At 49.5% G+C, this 18,655-nt stretch overlaps 1 long non-coding RNA gene across 1 annotated transcript; it reads left to right on the top strand.

The window, feature by feature from the left end:
• Window positions 1-15,511: 15,511 nt before the first annotated feature.
• On the top strand, window positions 15,512-17,989 carry LOC121020569 (uncharacterized). Its single transcript, XR_005786195.1, has 2 exons — window positions 15,512-15,657; window positions 17,772-17,989. It is a non-coding gene; the product is annotated as an uncharacterized LOC121020569 (long non-coding RNA).
• The last annotated feature ends 666 nt before the right edge of the window (window positions 17,990-18,655 follow it).

Genomic DNA, 18,655 nt, shown 5'->3' with positions numbered 1-18,655 from the left:
CCTCTTTGGAAAATGGCTCTTTATGAAGATGAATGCTTATAAAATTTCTGTAAAAGCTGTAGATTCCCCTTCAGTGGAATTAACTCCGTTCTCAAAGCTTTACCAGAAGTGCTGGGGAGACCATTGGCATGGCCATTAAGAGCTCAGAGTTCATACTCAGCCAGGTTTGAAGCCTAGATTCATCACTCAAGTTTTTGCCACTCTGGGCAGGAGACAGACCTCTCTAAGCCTCAGTTGGCAGATGTTTAGAATAAGAATAAGGACAGTATCTGCCTAATAGGTTTGTTGTGAAGATTAAATGAAATAATATATCTAAAGGCTGAGCCTGATATCTGGCAAATAGTAAGCCGTTGAATAATCTTGGCAACACAGAAGGTGCCAGTGACCATGAATCTTGAACAGACAAAGTGGTTTTGTTAACAGGAAGGAATTGAATTGGTGGGGGAGTTATGTTGCTTTCAAAGGATTAATACCCAATGAAACCAAATTTTTCATGGCCATTAAGGTTATAGTTCAGGAAAGACCAGGGAGGGGGCCGCCTTTCATTAGCTTGAACTGACAAGTTAAAAACATAATGCAGATTTGAAATCCAACTTGCATTTCGCACCTAGTCTTTGGCATGAGAAAAGGGGTGTGTGTGTGTGTGTGTGTGTGTGTGTGTGTGTGAAAAAGAGAGAGAAAGGTAAGGTGGGTAGGGCAGAATTCATCAAGGAGAGTGAACTGCCTTCGTTGAAGAAAGTAGATGATCATGGACCATATTTGTTCTTTTTCACCACTGCCGTGGAAAGCTTTATTCTCAGGGCCCTCCTTTGTCTATGGAGTTAGCTCCGCAGTTAAAGCAATTTCATCTTCAGGGGCTCCTGGGTGGCTTAATTGGTTAAGTGGCCGACTCTTGATTTCAGCTCAGGTCTTGATCTCAAGGTTGGTGAGTTTGAGCCCCCCATTGGGCTCCGTGCTAACAGTGAGAAGAAGCCTACTTGGGATTCTTTCTCTCCCTCTCTCTCTGCCCCTCCCCCAATTATGCTGTCTCTCTCTCTCTCTCTCTCTCTCTCTCTCCCTCCCTCCATCTCTCTCTCTCTCTCAAAATAAATAAATAAACTTAAAAAATTTTTACCTTGGGGCGCCTGGGTGGCGCAGTCGGTTAAGCGTCCGACTTCAGCCAGGTCACGATCTCGCGGTCCGTGAGTTCGAGCCCCGCGTCAGGCTCTGGGCTGATGGCTCAGAGCCTGGAGCCTGTTTCCGAATCTCTGTCTCCCTCTCTCTCTGCCCCTCCCCCGTTCATGCTCTGTCTCTCTCTGTCCCAAAAATAAATAAACGTTGAAAAAAGAAATTAAAAAAAAAATTTTACCTTGGGATACCCCAAGACACAAATACAGACATGAATATCAGCTCCACATCTTTCCAAAAGAAGGCCGATGGTTTTTGTTTTCATAAAAATTCTTAGCGGGTTTCATCATAGAAAACATAAGAAAAGTTGTGCTCACAGAACCCAACAAAGTCTGATTATTTGCTGGAGTTGCAGGAGGAGGAATCCAGTAACAGCCTGTGGACATAGAGTATGTGAGTCTTATGTGTTTGACCCCACAGCTGAAAGACTGGGAGTCTCAGAATCATTCCGTATGGTTCCCCTGCCCTTTCCTCATTGGCAACTTTCTTTGGCTGGATTAAACAGCTCATTGTTTGATACTCCATCTTTCCTTTGTAAAATAGCCCACACCCTAAAACTCCTAGAACAGGAACTGTTTGCTTAATTCAACAGCAATTATCCCTCATAGTTTTACAACTGAGCGTTTGCAGAGCCAGATGTGATCTGCTTGATTGGTAAAATATCCATCAGTTCTTTGGTTGGAGACTTTTTAAAATTTTTTTATTTTTTTAATGTTTATTTTTTGGGGAGAGAGAGAGAGAGAGAGAGTGAGCGGGGAAGGGGCAGAGAGAGAGGGAGACACAGAATCCGAAGCAGGCTCTGGGCTCTGAGCTGTCAGCACGGAGCCTGATGCGGGGCTCGAACTCACAGACCACGAGATCGTGACCTGAGCTGAAGTTGATCTCTCAACTGACTGAGCCAGCCAGGTGCCCCTGTACATATTTCTTTTGGAATTAGATCTGCTTTCCTTTTTTTAAAATAGCAGAATGGGAAAAAAGAAGCTATCCCTTTGATCGCTCTGTAACAGGTTGAACTTTAGTCATCTTAGAGCGCAGAAAAGGCCCTCATGTGTCCCAGCTGTTGAGGTAGCTAAGAGGACTCTGGTTCTGCCTCAGTACTAGATGCTGCATGGGGAAAGCTGGTTTCATGCATCTCTGTTCTGACTCCTGCCTCAGTTTCCCTGTCCCAGCCGAATATTCCTGGGGTTTTCCCTTATAGAATCTGGTACAACGTTTGGTCCACGGTTGGTTGATTCAGAAAACATGGAGGGCATCATCCGAGCTCTCTGTGTTTATGTTTTCCTGCGTTTACAGCCACACAACGAACATTTGCTTCTTTCATTGGTTCTGAGCCCTTAGACTTTGGTCCGGCTGATTACAGGTGACGTAATTGCTCCTCAGCAAATTTTAAAAATACAGTCTTCCGGCCGTTGGGTGACTAACAGACCCTGCCAACAAAGCGTTATGATGAACCAAAGGATGCCTTTGAGGGGAGCCTCACAGGTTGTGTGCGGCTAGCGTGGGATGGGAAGGAGTGACCCTGTGTCAGGGAAAAGGAAATGGTGCCCGGGAACATTGTTGCCCCAGAGCTTGATAAATTACACACGAGCCCCATTCTGTTTTCAGAGACCAGGCATTTCATTGCAGACATACTTTTTCTTTTCCACTTCTTCCTTTCATTCTCCCCATGGGATCCCAGGCAGGCGCACGGTTAGGTAACAAAGGACTATCAGGGAAGCATCATCTAGGAGGGGCATATTTGTTTCCATGGTTCCTGAGAAGTTAGGGTGAAGGGAGGAGGCAAAACTTGGCCCCTGCTAGCAAGTCTTCTGTTCCTTTCTCCTTTCCATGCATAAACACGTACAGAATCCCTCTGGGCAAGGGAGACAGACCTCACTTAGTGGTTCATTTAGATTCTGCATGAGAAGAAGATATTGTTTCATTCCTCATTGCAAGAGGGGCTATTTCTTCAAATTGACCGTTTCCCCCCCCACACACTTTTCCGAAGGAGCCTGTTTATGAGCTACTCTTGCAGAGTCTGGTACTTAGGAGAGACAAGGAGAGAGAAATTCAGGCACTGAAAAGCTTCAAGACATCCCACAGGGCTGGAATGCTTTTTTTAAAGGGGGAAAAAAATCTGCAAACGCGTACGTATTTGCCTACAGACCCGAAAAGAGCCGGCTGGGCAGCCCCTAAACGGCTCCTACTCAGGAGCAACAAAAGCCCGTGTCAGAAGTCAAGGGACAGGAGGCTGAGAACTAATAATAATTTTGCTCTTACACAGCGGTTTTCATCCGAAGACCTCAGAGTGCTTGGGAGACATTAATTAAATTGCCCCGCAGCCCCGTGAGATGGTCGCGTATCACTATTGCCAGTTTGCTGGGGGCGGAGGGAGGAGAGACGTGCGCCCGGAGTGAGGTTGGAACCAAGCCATGCTATGGTGCACGTGGACCGTGGGCTCAGAAATAACAACAGGACCTCGTCCCCTGTGCAGCCAAGGCTAGGGTCACGGGCCGTGGTACCTGCTGGGCCGGCCTCGCGGAGCACCGTACGGGGAAAGTGGATAGGTGACCCACCTGCCCTGGGCTCGGAAGGTGCGGCCGGTACGCGCTCGTCACCACAAGTCATCCCTTGAGTGGCACACATGACGGCAAGTCCGGGTCACCAGAGGTGCTGGCTCCGATCCCCTCGCGTTTCAGCCAGGACAGTTGTGTGAAGCAGGATGGTGATGTCTCCTCTGCCCAGCAGAAAATCCTCATGATTGGTCATTAATACCTGCCCTGCATGTGGGAAAAGGTAGTTGTGGGTGGAGTTGTCCCCCGTCCCCCGCCACCATCCCAAAGATACATTGAATTCCTAACCCCCAGTACCTGAGCATGTGACCTTATTTGGAAAGAGAGCCTTTGTAGATGTAATTGAGTTAGGATGCGGTCATATTGGATTGGAGTGGGCCCTAAATCCAATGAAGGGTCCACGAGAAAAAGGAAATTTGGATCCAGACACAGAGGAGAAGGCCGGAGGGCGGAGGCTGAGGTTGGGGTGATGAGTCTATGAGCCCAGGAATGACCAGGATTGCTGGAAACCACCAGAGCTAGAAGAGGCAAGGAAGGGTTCTCCTCTGGAGCCTTCGGAGGGAGTGTGGTCCTGCAACCCTTTGGTTTCAGACTATCAGCCTCCAGAGCTGTGAGAGAATCAATTTCTATCGTTTTTAAGCAACCCAGTTCGTGGTGCTTTGTGACAGCAGCCCTTAGAAATTAACACAAGAGTCTAAACATTGGGGCGCCAGGGTGGCTCAGTTGGTTAAGCGGCCGACTTCAGCTCAGGTCATGATCTCACGGTTGGTGGGTTTGAGCCCCGTGTGCTCTGTGCTGACAGCCTGGAGCCTGCTTCAGATTCTGTGTCTTCCCCTCTCTCTGCCCCTTGCCTGCTCGCACTCTGTGTCTCTCTCTCTCAAAAATAAATAAACCTTAAAAAATAAAAAGAGTCTAAACATTGGAAGTTCCAAATGTAGGATCATAAAATGGTCATTGACTTAGGTTGTTCATTTGAAAACTCATTCCACCATTGTAATAAGGGAAGGAAGGTTTCCCGGAGAGATGGGGCCCTGACAGTGGAGGCGAGGATAGGGTGGGCACATTGTAATGTCAGTGACAGTGACATCTCCGTGTCCTCTGACATGGCACACGCCGATGCTTCTCAGACACTTAGATGTCTTGGCAGGTAAGTCCTCTTACGATTTGTTGAATTGTAATTGTGCAACTATATTTAACGCATCCCATTTCTTAATCCCTATAATGAAATAGAAAGAAAGCCAAGGAATGCATCTAGAAGCCAGATGGAGTGTAGCAAGAAGGAAAAATAATCTATAGGAATTAAGATCCAAACTGGGAAAACCAGTGTGGCTTGGGTGAGGTTGTTGACGTGTGGGGCAAGAGATCATCGGCTATATTCAGCTTCAGTGTTGCCCCTTTTGGGCTCCTCCTTTTTAAATTTTTTTTAAACGCCAACAGTCCTGGGAGGGGCAACACGGAAAGCGATACAATAACGCCAGCCTACACACTCTTCTGGAAAGAAAATGGTCTTTGGGGTCAGATGTGACTTGGAATCCAGGCTCTGTCGTTTACTAACTCTGTGGTATTAGGCAAGTCAGGCAGCCTCTTGGTGCCTCGAATTGCTTATCTGCTAAGTGAGTGTAACGAATTAAATGAGTTGATATTTGTTCCAAAACCTGCTGTACAGTATGAGTGTTACCATACTCATAGCAGTGTTTGCTACTGCTTGAGAATTGGCTGTCCTTCCCATGGAGAATGGATGAAGGGGGAAGGCAGGCTGGGGAGAAGCAGAGGGGGACACTGGGGGAAGAGGGCCCTGTTGACCGCTCCCGCATATCTGAGTCTGCCATGGGACGGTGGTTTGAGAAGTTGCTTCCTTGTCCACTTGGCCTCGGGTTAACCCTGTTCCTAGGATTCTTCTTTCCTCCTCGTCTAGGGTCCCCCAGAGCTGCCGGCAGTGACAGCAGGACCCTGCCCATACGGGGCCAGCCGTGGGCAATGGGGCTGCTTCCTTGTCTGCCTTTGCCCTCTGAGGCAGGGCCCACGTCCGAGAAGCTGGAGATGGCGGGCCACTGGAGGCAGGTCCAACGGTCAGTGGAATCCTCTTCACGGGCTGGGAGCCACGGGGTGCAAAGAAAAAAAGTAGAAGTTGCTTCCATCAGACGGGACCAAGGGAGAAACCAATAATCTTACCTCCTTGGATGGTGATCTCTGGGACCCGATTAAATGTGTCGTCAGCTCTAATTCACCTAAACCGAAACAATCTCTGCCAAGTGGCTCATTATATTATTCATTCATTCATTCATTCATTCATTACAAATGCTAACAAGTTTTGAGTATAAGTTCTTCTTCTCCCCCCGGCTCTATACTTCCGAAGGCATCAGTGTCAGCCTTAAAAACAATAAAAGTATCTTTAATGTCGAGTGTCCCCCACCCAAAATGGCTGGTATTCCAAACATAGACCCAATTCCTGGTGGGTCCTGAGTGGCTCACCATTGCCCTTGGCCACCACCATGTTTTCCCCTTGCGTGGCGATGCGACTCTCGCTCTGCCACCTAGTGGACTCGCTCAGCAACTGCATCCCCCATTGGGGCGGCTTACCTTTCAGAGGTCGACGGGGGCTCTTTGTGGCTGTTCTTGTTGCTGTTGAGCCCAGGAAAGCTGGAGAGGCCCCTCTTGCCCATAAAAGCTCCCTAAATAAGTTAACTTCGGGGCGCCTGGGTGGCGCAGTCGGTTGAGCGTCCGACTTCAGCCGGGTCACGATCTCGCGGTCCGTGAGTTCGAGCCCCGCATCGGGCTCTGGGCTGATGGCTCGGAGCCTGGAGCCTGTTTCCGATTCTGTGTCTCCCTCTCTCTCTGCCCCTCGCCTGTTCATGCTCTGTCTCTCTCTGTCCCAAAAATAAATAAAAACGTTGAAAAAAAAATTAAAAAAAAAAAGTTAACTTCTCGAAACACCTTTCCTCTCCTCCTAGAACGGGGGCATCACTGCAGTGCTATGTTCAGAGGCATCTTGTCTCCCTGCGATGAGCTAAAACCCACATTAGGGCCCAGGCACTCGACAAAGACGCTCTCCTTCGACCAAACCTTAGCTAGGCTTCTCGGAACCTTCTGCTGGTCCAGGCCGGGCCTTGGCTTCCCTCTCTATTCTTGCAGAATCCCATTTGAGCAAGCATCCTATAAATTCAGCTTAGTGAAGTTCCCCATCCTAGCTGTCTGACTCTTCTTGAGAGAGCATGCTGGTATTAGCTGCTGTCTTCAGCAGCGTTTCTGTGGCGTTGGCCTACCAAGAATCCGCCTCATTGCTGATGCCTTCTCTTAGAATTTTCCAACCGCTGCCCCCCACTCCACTCCTTTGCTGCAAATTCCCACTTGTCCTTGTTGGAGGTAGAGTTGAGCCCCGTGTCTCTCCCCTCCTGTAGTAGCCCCGGTTGAACAAGGGGCTGCCTTACCATCTTGAACAGGTGGCATGCATAATTTTTCCTAGAACATACTCCTGCTGCCACCGCAGGAGGCCTGCCCTGCCCACATGGGGCATACAGACTTTCTCTCTCATCTTTCAGACTCTTGATCCCAGGAAGGACCTGACTGGTCAGATTCAAGGTCTCCCAATAATCTCCCCCAGGAGGCCTACTGAGGTTGGCTGTCCTATATCCTAGATTTAGATGGGCGTTTGTTATTCCAAACCATCTTTCTCACAGCAAATGAGTCTGATTTTTTTGTTTAAAAAAAGGTCTCGGGGCGCCTGGGTGGCTCATTCGGTTGAGGAACCAACTCTTGATTTTGGCTCAGGTCATGATCTCACGGTTTGTGAGTTCGAGCCCCGCATTAGGCTCTGTGCTAATAGCATGGAGCCTGCTTGGGATTCTCTCTCTCCCTCTTTCTCTGTTCCTCCCCCACTTGTGCTCTCTCTCTCTCTCTCTCTCCTAAAATAAATGAATAGGCTTAAAAATATTTTTAAAAAGGTCCCCATATTTTCTGCTCAGGCATACCAGGGCTCCCGGTCATGCTAGGGGTACGGTTGACATTTTCCGGGGCTCCTACACCGCCTCTTTAGTGAGAGGATCTAAGGACGAGCATCCGGCCTTCTCCCTGAGACTCAGAACCACATCTCCTTCATGCCTCCCCACGACTCAGCTCGGAACGACAGCTGACTGGCTGGGATGCGGCTGGAATGGTGGCTTGCTTGGTTTCCCAGGTCCTGGGGACGATGTACGGGGACAGGAGGAGAAGGGACAGTAAGAGATACGCCTTTGTTCTTGCTGCCGCCTCCCTGCCCAACCTCCTGCTGGCTGGGAACGTGATGTGCCAATCTGGGTATTTTTTTCCTTTATGACAATCCAATCCCATCGTCCCCGATTCCCAAATGGTTGGTACAGAGAGGGCCAGGCCAAGCCTCGAATGTGACGGCAGGAAGCAAAATAACCCCCCCAGATTCAGGGCATTGAAGGGATCAGTTACGAGGCAGTGAGACAACAGAACCCCCGGGGCAAGTCTTTGCTGCAAACAGGGGCTGGGCTCCGCGGGTGGCTTTGCGCCAGGCACTTCACATCCATTAGCTTCCCCCCACTTTATAGATTAGGTAACCGAACCTCAGAGAGGTTAAATCACGTCCCCAGGTCCCATAGCTCATGAGTGGAGCCAGGATTCAGACTTGGGTCTGCAGATCTCTGTGACTTCCATGCCCCGGCTCTCTCCACGAAACCCTACCCCTCCCACCGGGGAGAAAAATGCGTGTGCTCCTGGGAACAGGTACGTAGCTCTGACACTTTGCCTCCCGGGGCGGCCTGGCCGCCTCCCTCTGCCGCCCCCTCTGTGCCACAGGTCTTATTACGGTTCGTGAGCTTGCCAATCAGATATTCGCAATAATCTCTGAGGTGACAGAAGTGGCACCGGTCCACGGACATCTGGAAGGGCTCAGGACGGCCGTGACCACTGGTCCGGGCTCCAAGCCCCGCCGGTATCCGCTGTAGACGGCAGCTGGCCTGAATCTGGTACCTGAGCAGGGAAGGGCGTGAGCAAAATGGCAACCAGGCCCGGGAGGTTTCCCCGGAGATACGGCCGGCCGTGAGTTATGTCCCTTCGGTAGGGCCGATCTGTGCAGCAGCCCTTGGGGAGTAGATAAGCCAGCCTGACAAGTGACCTTGACAGAATTACAGCAGTCGTATTTTCAGTTGGTTGAGCCAGTCGTGGCCAATTTCTCTAGAGCGTTAGGTGCAAACAGAAGTCTGCGACTCCACGTTGCACGCGCGGGGTCCGCCTCTTCCCCTTCGCTGTTTAAAGTATTTACCCTGTGGCTTGTACAAGCGACATCTTTCTCTTCCCTGGTGAGCGTGAGCGTCTCCGGTCTTCCCTCCTCCCTCCGCTGGGCGGGCAGCGAAGCAACGCGGACAAGGATCTTGTTCCAAGCCCATTGAGCAGTGCTAGCGTGTAGTGACCTTCTGCACCAGTAATTCCGTCTTTCGGGGATTGAAATTGATTTTCCTCCTCTCTGTGTGTGAGCACAACCCGAGGGTACAGCTCCGTTCCGAAAGCTGATCTCAGGTGTGTATTTAAAGGCGAACGGCAACACTCTTGCAAAGATAAACGAGAAAAGTTGTTTTAAGAATGCCCTCTCTAACCTCCACAAATGAACGAACGGGCTGTGGGCTTATGTTTCCAAAGAGCAGTTTTTAATTTCTCCATGCCAGTGTGTGCGTGTGCGTGTGTGCATGCGTGCATGTGTGTGTGTGTGTGTGTGTGTGTGTAGGGATGGGTAGGGTGCATGATGTTAGGAGAGAAGGTGTATAAAACTCCAAATTCCTGCCCACATGGCCGGACTGAGAGCCAGGCAAGCAAGGTGCTTGCTTCTGGTTCAAGATTTAAGGAGGTGTCCAAAAAATCAGCACTCAAGCTACACTGTTTTAATGTAATATATTTTTATTTGTTTTTTTTTAATTTTTCAAATGTTTATTTATTTTTGAGAGAAAGAGAGAGAGAGAGAGAGAAAGAAAGAATATGAGTGGGGGAGGGGCAGAGAGAGAGGGAGACATAGAATCCGAAGCAGGCTCCGGGCTCTGAGCTGTCAGCACAGAGCCCGACACAGGGCTTGAACTCACGGACCGTGAGATCATGACCTGAGCCGAAGTCAGATGCTCAACTGACTGAGCCACCCAGGCGCCCCCGTAACATACCTTTAATAATAAGAATTAATGCAAAACTATCCATAACGAACACCATATCAGCATTTAAGATATGTAAACAATTGATGTCCCTGATCTTCCTTTTAGCCTCAGACTCCAGTATGACTCAGCACAGCACTTTTTCATGAACTTTTGCTCTGTCCTTCATCATTGGTTTTTTTCACTTTAATTTTGATTTTTAAAATCTTGCACGAAGGTATTATTTATCTTGCTGACTGAGTTTTGTGGCATCTCTGGAAGTTTCCCACGCTGGTTGAACTACCTCTTCGAGGTCCCTGCCCCCTTCATGAAGGCGTGGCCCGAATCAGAGGCAGGGCTGTTTCCGAGACTGGCCGAAGATCCTAGCTGGCATTTATTTTCAGTTCCCAAACCGGAAACGAGTTGTTGAACTATTCCTCTAGCTGGAAACTATTGGAGCCCAGAATGGCACTCAGGTTTTGTCATTTGCCTGGTTGGTCATGGCTAAAGTCATCTTGAGGAGTAAATCGGAATTGGTTCTCTTGGGGGTAGTGTTAATTCTGGATACCCCGTGCACGGTCCAGGAACTCTCCAGGCCATGGGAAGGTACAGTGAGGGTCTTGGCAGGGGCTCAGCTTGAAGTTTGATGTCCAGTCCTTGCCGCTGACGTTTGCAGAGGAACCCCAACCTCTTCTCCCAAGCCGCCTAGCTCACGGCCTTGTGCCCAGAGTTCCTCCCCCGCACACGTCATTGTCACCGGTGTGCCCACCAGTGAGAGGCTGTGTGGGTATCATTTCAATAGCTGCCCTTTAAGGAGATGGCCTGATGACCTCCGGTGCTTCTGGAAAAGCTGTTTCATAATTGTAAAACCGACCTCTGCTCCTCGGCGCTGCGACCCAAGGGCGTGTTTCCTGGCAAATCCATCTAATCCAAAATTAAATGACGTTTCCTGGCAAGCGATGGGCAAGCGGTCGAAAATACCACAGGAGCTTCTGGCCTCCACAGGGTAGCTCTTCTCCACAATCAATAGCTCAGTTCATTCCTGGGTCTATTAACCGGGAAGGTGGAGGGGCGACGTCGTGAGTGCAGAGTCCTGCCTTTTGGAATAAGAGGCCATCGGGAGGCTGACTCTGGTTTTTAGTTTTAACTTGCCCGGGGTATTCCGTCCCATCTCAATCAACCCTCCCCCTCTCCTAGGCCTTCTTTGAGGAGTTGATATCATCACTCGTACCCAACCAAACATTCCCAATTTTCCCTCCTGAGCCATTTACATCCCATTCTGCTGCAGAATGATCTTTTTATTTCTTTTAAATGTTTATTTCTTTATTTTGAGAGAGAAGGCACAGGAAGGACAGAGAGAGAGGGAGAAAGACGGGATCTTTTTAAAATGCTGACGTGGGGGCGCCTGGGTGGTGCAGTTGGTTAAAGCGTCCGACTTCAGCCAGGTCACGATCTCGCGGTCCGCGAGTTCGAGCCCCGCGTCGGGCTCTGGGCTGATGGCTCGGAGCCTGGAGCCTGTTTCCGGTTCTGTGTCTCCCTCTCTCTCTGCCCCTCCCCCGTTCATGCTCTGTCTCTCTCTGTCCCCAAAATAAATAAACGTTGAAAAAATAAATAAATAAAATGCTGACGTGAGGGTCGCCTAGGTGGCTCAGTAGGTCAAGTGTCTGACTTCAGCTCAGGTCATGACCTCGCGGTCCGAGAGTTCGAGCCCCACATCAGGTTCTGGGTCGACAGCTCAGAGGCTGGAGCCTGCTTTGGATTCTATGTCTCCCTCTCTCTCTGCTCCTCCCCCACTCACCCTCTGTCCCTCCCCAAAATAAAGAAACAGCATTTTTTAATGCTGATGTGATTGTGTCGCTTTACTTTCTAGAACCCTCTGCAACTCCTTCTAGGCTAGAAGATGAGGATCAGGTTCCCTATTTTGGCTCTGCCCAAGTCACTGTGCTCACGGCTCACTCTTCACCCCGTCCATCCACTTTGCAGCTCTGTCTCAACCCCTGGGCCTTTGCACATACCCTGCCCTCCTGTCATACTCCAGTTTCTTGTCTTAGGGTAACTGCATGGCTGCCAGCCTTCTCAGAGCTGAGCAGCCGACAAGGTAGCAGTGGGGCCTCAGGGTTCAGCATGTGGATTTTTAAAAAAATGTTTATTTATTTTTGTGAGAGAAAGAGACAGAGAGCACAAGCAGGGAAGGGGCAGAGAGAGAGAGAGAGAGAGAGAGAGAAAGAGGGGAACAGAGGATCTGAAGCAGGCTCTGTGCTGAGGGCAGAGAGCCCGTTGCAGGGCTCAAACTCATGAACCGTCCGGAAGTCAGATGCTTAACCTACTGAGCCACCCAGGCGCCCCATAGCATGTGGACTTTTACCCATTGCCTTGATGTCAGTAGAGTGCCACTCCCCTGCCCTCCACCATACCTGGTGGTTTTGTTTGGAGCCTTTCATGTTCATTTCACCCCCCAAATAAGACCCCTGCACCCCTTGATAGGTGGGGATGGGAACCAGTCTCCTGCCTCCCTCCTGCCTTCAACCATACTCTAACTTCTGAATCTTTCTAGGGTTCTAGAGAGCAGATCACTGTTCACCCTTAATCTCCCTTTTTGGAGGCACTTAAGACAGAGCTTTCTCGAGTGTTTGCTGACATCGTTGGTTGGACTTCATTTTACCTGTCTGTAGAATCACAAAAATCATACATTATTTTCAATTCCGTTGAAGGAGTTGAAAGAGCTAAGCCCCCAGGTGACTTCTCAGCCGGGATTCTCTTACAATTAGTCAGGAAACTAATCGTGGAGATGTTGTGACATTTCTCTTTCTTTCCTGGTTGACTGCGGTCCGAGGGAAATCAGGCACTGTTGGCTCAAGGAAAAACCAGCCAATTAATGTACATTTGTTTTTAGATTAAAGTAAAAGGGTCATTGATTGTACGTATCAGTCTCGTTTTTTAGTTTAGTTTTTTTTTTTTTTTATAATTTCTCATTTTAGTGGCCTCTTAAAAATAGATTAATTGCCTGGCATGGATACTGGAGACAGTGTGTCGGGTAAGAGAGTGTGTGAAAGGAAGCCAGCAGGTCCTCATGCTGGGGAAGAGAGGTGTGAGTGACGTCACCCTCTGGCTAGGGAAGTTAGCCCGCATCATCCGGGTCCCCTCTGTGACTGGGTGGGTAGTCGCGTGAGGGAGAGATGTTGTTGAATCAATTAAGTAGATCATAGCCCTTAAAAGAGACCAAGTTCTCGTTACGCTCTCCAAGGGTAATTTTTATTTAAGTACACTCCGGCCACAGAAGTCTGAAATGTGTTACGACTTAGTGTACGTTACCGTTGTCTGGGGACATCACCCTGAATTGCTACTTGGGTCGCCCTGTGTGGTCACCGCTGGCCACGGCCAGTTACTGGGCAGTGCTTTCTTGGCAGGCGCGGACAGGATCTTAGTGCCACGGTTATTTTGGAAGGGAAAACGAGCAGATGTGCCCCTGGCCTGACTCTCGGCCTGCCTTGGGGACTCGTGTGCCCATTCTATGGGGGCTCTGATAACCTAGGGCACGTAGTTTGCTTTGGGTTAATTGTTCTCACTGTAGGAAGAGCTCTGGGTGAAACCGCCGGGTCTTTCACCAGGGCCAGAAATGGAAAAATCTTTCAAACAGCAAATGAAGTTTAGTTTGGCATTCTGAGAGCTCATTAGCCTGAAAGCATACACTTGGCCTTGCCTGTGGGTTTGAGGAAGGGAATGGCGACGATTCAGTGTTGATACGCTCTGCCATCCGAGGCCAGCCTCCTGTCCCTGGGGACTCCTGGAGCCCCGGGTTTGGCTGAAGTCCTGCCTCAGACCGGCGCTCCTACCCTGTCTCTTTGCTGTCAGGGGAAGGATGGGTCCACCCCAGACTCTCATTTACTCGGCAGGAGCATTTGGCTCTGCTGGGTATCGCACTTGGTCTTTTCAAATCTCACTGCTTTCCACGGCCATGCCAACTTCATCTGATGGCCCCCCTTACCCTGCCATGATCGGTCTCTGCCTCCTGTTCCCCCATACACGGTCTATACCACCGGCAAGTTCAAAATGATACTCCCGTGATTTCTTCTAATGTCTGAGCACCTTCTTGACCAGCCTGTGCCCGTGGAGGACTTTGTCTAATTTTTTTTTTCAGTTACATGGTTCCCACATATGCCGTTTACCCAATTTCTTAAAAAATTTTTTTTAATGTTTATTTATTTTTTGAAAGAGAGAGAGAGAGAGAGACAGAGACAGATGTGAGTGGGGGAGGGGGCAGAGAGAGAGGGAGACACAGAATCCGAGGCAGGCTCCAGGCTCTGAGCTGTCAGCACAGAGCCGGACGCGGGGCTCGATCCCACGAACCGTGAGATCACGACCTGAGCGGAAGTCAGAGGCTTAACCGACTGAGCCACCCAGGCGCCCCAGTTTACCCAATTTCTGATGTGGCTAAATTGCATCCCCTGGGCAAAGAAATGTACGAATCTTTGGACAGTCACAGCTGGGTTTGAAAGCAAGTTGGTATCAGTGATGATGTAGGAGTTGTGCAGATTTATGTGACGAGCTTGTCTGATAAGCCGCGCCATCAGGGCGGCAAACGTCCGTCCTTTCCGACCTGTAGCCAAAACTTATCCGTCTCTCATGGTGTTCTTCGAGTGAAGGTCACAGACTCAGATGAGGTGCCAAAGTAAAAACAACTCGTTTTGTCATGAGCTGACTCTGTATGTGAGGGAGGGTGAGTGGGAGCAGGGAAGGGCAGAGAGAGAGAGAGAGACAGCCAGGTGCTGTGGACCGAGGAAACAAGGGCTGACAACTTAAGTGGCAACATAGAGACTTCCAAAGAGACAGAACGGGCCATTCTAAGACTGGTTTCTGGGACTTCGTCCTGGCAGAGCTCACAGAGGGACTGAAAAAGTGGACCGGGGCTCGACACGCCTCGAGGGTCAAATACGTGGAGTCTGAACCCTGACTCTGCCAGTCACTTACTTTGAGACTCGACCCCGTGCCCCAGTTTCTTGTGTGGTGGGCGCCGTGAAGACTAAAGAGCCAGCCCTCGTGATTGCTCCCTGCAACTTGTAGGAGTCTGTTTCGGAGGGTGGAGGGAGGTGGGATTGCAAGGTGACAAAGGCCAGGGCTGGGTCCAGGGCTGTGTCCAGGGCTCTCCAACGTAACTGGAGGTCAGGCGGTAGAACCCGGCCGGGTGCAGAAGGAAAGGCATCATTTGCTCAGGGACCGGAAGGGATAGAGTGTGGGCCAGCAAAGAGGAGAGAAAATACCTTAGGAAGAAATCCAAATCAAAGCTGGGGCAGGCCAGCCTAAGGGCCTGCATGGTCCCAGAAAGGGCCTGCGTGGTCCCAGAAACCCCTGGAAAGCGCAGCACCGAGGGTGAACTGTAATGTAAACTGTGGACCTTGAGTGATATTGACGTGACGATCGATGTAGGTTCATTGATTTCAGCCGTTCTCCCACGCTGGTGGGGGACGTTGGTAATGGGGGAGGCTCTTCATGTGTGGAAGCAAGGGGGGGGTGGGTAAGGGGAATCTCTGCACCACCCGTCAATTTTGCTGCAAACCTAGAACTGCTCTAAAGAAGAAAAGTCTTCCAACGCTTTTTTTTTTTTTTTTAATATGGCCCCAGGAAGCAAGTATTACATGTAGATAAATACTGTCTAGTCAATGACGAATGGACCATTTCACTTGGGTCTGGGCATTGAAACCTTTATTAATACAAAGTGGTTGTTTTTTTTTCTTTTCTTCTCCGCAATCATTTTATGCTAGTGGCTCAAGTTGGCGAGAGATTATTTGACACTATGGTTCGGCCTCCTCTTCCTGATGTTGCAGGTACGTGTTTGATTTTAATCCTTCTAAATACAGTATTTTAGGGGCTCCTGGGTGGCTCAGGTGGTTGAGCCTCCGACTTCGGCTCAGGTCACGATCTCACAGTTCGTGAGTTCGAGCCCCACGTTGGACTCCGTGCTGACAGCTCGGAGCCCGGAGCCTGCTTCGGATTCTGTGTCTCCCTCTCTCTGCCCCTCTCCACCCCCATGCTCTGTCTCTCTTTCTCTCTCAAAAATAAATAAACATTAAAAAAAATTCTAAATACAGTATTTCACATTCAGTTGCACCAAATCGCATCGTCTTTGATTCAAATCATGACTCCAGGCTGCCAAGGTCTTTTGGAGACTGAGATCTGTCCTCCAGCATGCTATAGGGTGTCCCCAGCTTTCTGATAAATGCAGATTTGATATTCATGTTTGATATGCTTTTACTGACCGAAAGGGTAGAAAAGATAAGGCAAGGAACAGTTTCCATAGAATTCCATCAGCGATTTCTTTCCAGCTTACTATCAGCCCGTTTCAGTCGGCCAGGGGGTGATCATTCCAGCCAGGGTGCCTGATACAGAATCTATTTGCCCTGAAGGGCTAGTGGCCATGCTTCAGGAAAGGCCAACCCTTTCCTGAGATCCTGGCTCTACTGTCTCTCTTCGAAAGGAAACTGCCTTGCCTAACCTCCTACTTAGGAAAACTTGCTTCACGTTTGTCACTATTCAGCCGTGCTGGCCTTCTCCAATCGCCTTTGGCCTCAGGCAGAAAACGCTCGACCCATCTGAACTAACAAAAATGAAAAGAATTTTGTAATTTGCAATAGATAGATCTGGTAGTGAAAGGATATGATCGGGCTGAGTTGGGGCTGAGGCACCCCGGAGCTTGCCTCTGCCTAGGGAGAGAGAGAGAGAGAGAGAGAGAGAGAGAGAGAGAGAGACGAGGAGGTCTGAAGGCTTCCTTTGTATCTGGGATCGCTCTGAGAAGCGTATAAAAGTGTGGACTCTCTCCCCCAGGGAAATGTACAAACGAACACATATGTGACTTTTTGCCTACGGTTCCAAGACATTTATACATCTTCTAAGTCTTGGGGTAGTTAGTCCTAAAAAAGAGCTAATAAATCTGGTTGGTACTGAGATAGTATAGAGGATTCACAGAGAGAAATGGGGTTGGAGAGAGACAGGCACCCCTAGACCTGCCTCATCTGCTGAGCTCTACACGCTGGGTTCTGGTCTACATGACCTTTCCAATAAACCCCACTTTTTTTAAAAAATGTTTTTTAATGTTTATTTATTTTTGAGAGAGACAGAGACAGAATGCAAGTGGGTTAGGGGCAGAGAGAGAGGGAGACATAGAATCCGAAGCAGGCTCCAGGCTCTGAGCTGTCAGCCCAGAGCCTGACACGGGGCTTGAACTCACGAGCTGTGAGATCATGACCTGAGCCAAAGTCGGACGCTCAACCGACTGAGCCATCCCACTTTTCCTGAGATAAATTGAATGAGTCTCTGTTTTTGCAGCTGAAGGTGCCGACTTAAATAATCAGGTCGTCATGAACCAGTAACACAAGCCACACACCCTAGAGTCACATCTGTATCTCCAAACATCACTTTCCAAGGGCATCATTAAAAAAAATTTTTTTTTAATGTTTTTTTTTGAGAAAGAGAGACAGAGCGTGAGCAGGGGAGGGAGGCACAGAATCCAAAGCAGGCTCCAGGCTCTGAGCGGTCAGCCCAGAGCCCGACTCGGGGATCGAAGTTGCAAACCACGAGATCATGACCTGAGCCGAAGTCGGACGCTTAACTGACTGAGCCACCCGGGCACCCCTCCAAGGGCGTCATTCTTGACCCTCCATTCTTCTTTCCCAGGGGCAAACCCATTTCTTCCCTCTCACTTATTTGCCTCTATCCTAATGATTTCTTTGCTTCCTTCCCAAACCATAGACCAGATATCCAGCCCCTTGCTAAACAGCTCTATAAATTTTTGCCCCCTAAATGTTGCAAACAAAACTTCAAAAAAGAGCTCATAGCTTTTCACAAAAAAGAAACAGAAAGCAACAACGGAAGCAAGGCGTCCCCAATTGCTTTTCTCCAAATGTGCTTTGTCTTTTCTTTTTTTTTTTTAATGTGTCAACAGTAGCCATTCTATGAAGCCTAAGAAGTGTCCCTGACGCGCTTCTCTCATCTGAAGTCAATCCAGCCAATCACGACAGCTTGCTGCTTCTGTCCTCTGCAAAGTTCCCACACCCGTGCGTTTCTTTCACCCCCCCCCCCCACCACGATCCTGTTCTGCCTTCCTCATCCATCACCTGGATGAGTTTTGTTGTAAAATAAAAGTCTAATCTGTCTCCCTGTCGCCAACCTTGACCACTCTGATCTGTCCTTCAGTGGTAGCCACGTGGTCTAAGTGACAAATCTAAGAAACCCCCGCGTGAAACTCCTTGGCGCTCGTATGGAATCTGCGAGACCAGGTGCGCACGTCCTACAGGGCGGCAGGGGGGGGGGGGCGGCCCCCCCTGTGTCTCCTGTTTTTTTTCCTTCTAAAAAAGTGGTGGTGCCCCCCCCCCCCCCCCCCCGGCACGTCACTTCATGCTCCAGCCAGCTGACCCGCCTACCCTTCCCGTGACTGTGCTGGGGAAGCCCTTCCACAGCTGAAGGTTTCTTACAGGCTCCTCTCCAGCTAAATTCCTTTTGGGGGTCTGAAATACAAATACACAAAATTACTGACCTTTTCATAAAGGAATTGAGAAGAATTGCACATCCCTCACCACAGAGCCAAACATCGTAAGATTTCATTTAAAGATATATAACATGTTAAGCCTATCTAATGTCTACTACTTAAGATCCCCAGCGTCCTTCTTTTGGTGATCTCTTGGTGGCTCCTTTCCGTCGCCAGTGACATTTACCCTGTGACCTCTCCAGCCATCCTCGCTTCAGCCTTTTCTTTTGCTTCTATTTCTACCCATCCACCCTAGTTTTCTCCCTCCCTCCTTTCCTCCCTTCCTCCCTCCCCCCTCCCTT

This window comes from Herpailurus yagouaroundi, unplaced genomic scaffold, assembly GCF_014898765.1.
Source record: "Herpailurus yagouaroundi ecotype Mexico unplaced genomic scaffold, PumYag 250, whole genome shotgun sequence".
Classification (NCBI taxonomy): Eukaryota; Metazoa; Chordata; class Mammalia; order Carnivora; family Felidae; genus Herpailurus; species Herpailurus yagouaroundi.
Note: the sequence above shows the minus strand (reverse complement) of the source record. Positions and strands in the feature narration are given on the sequence as shown.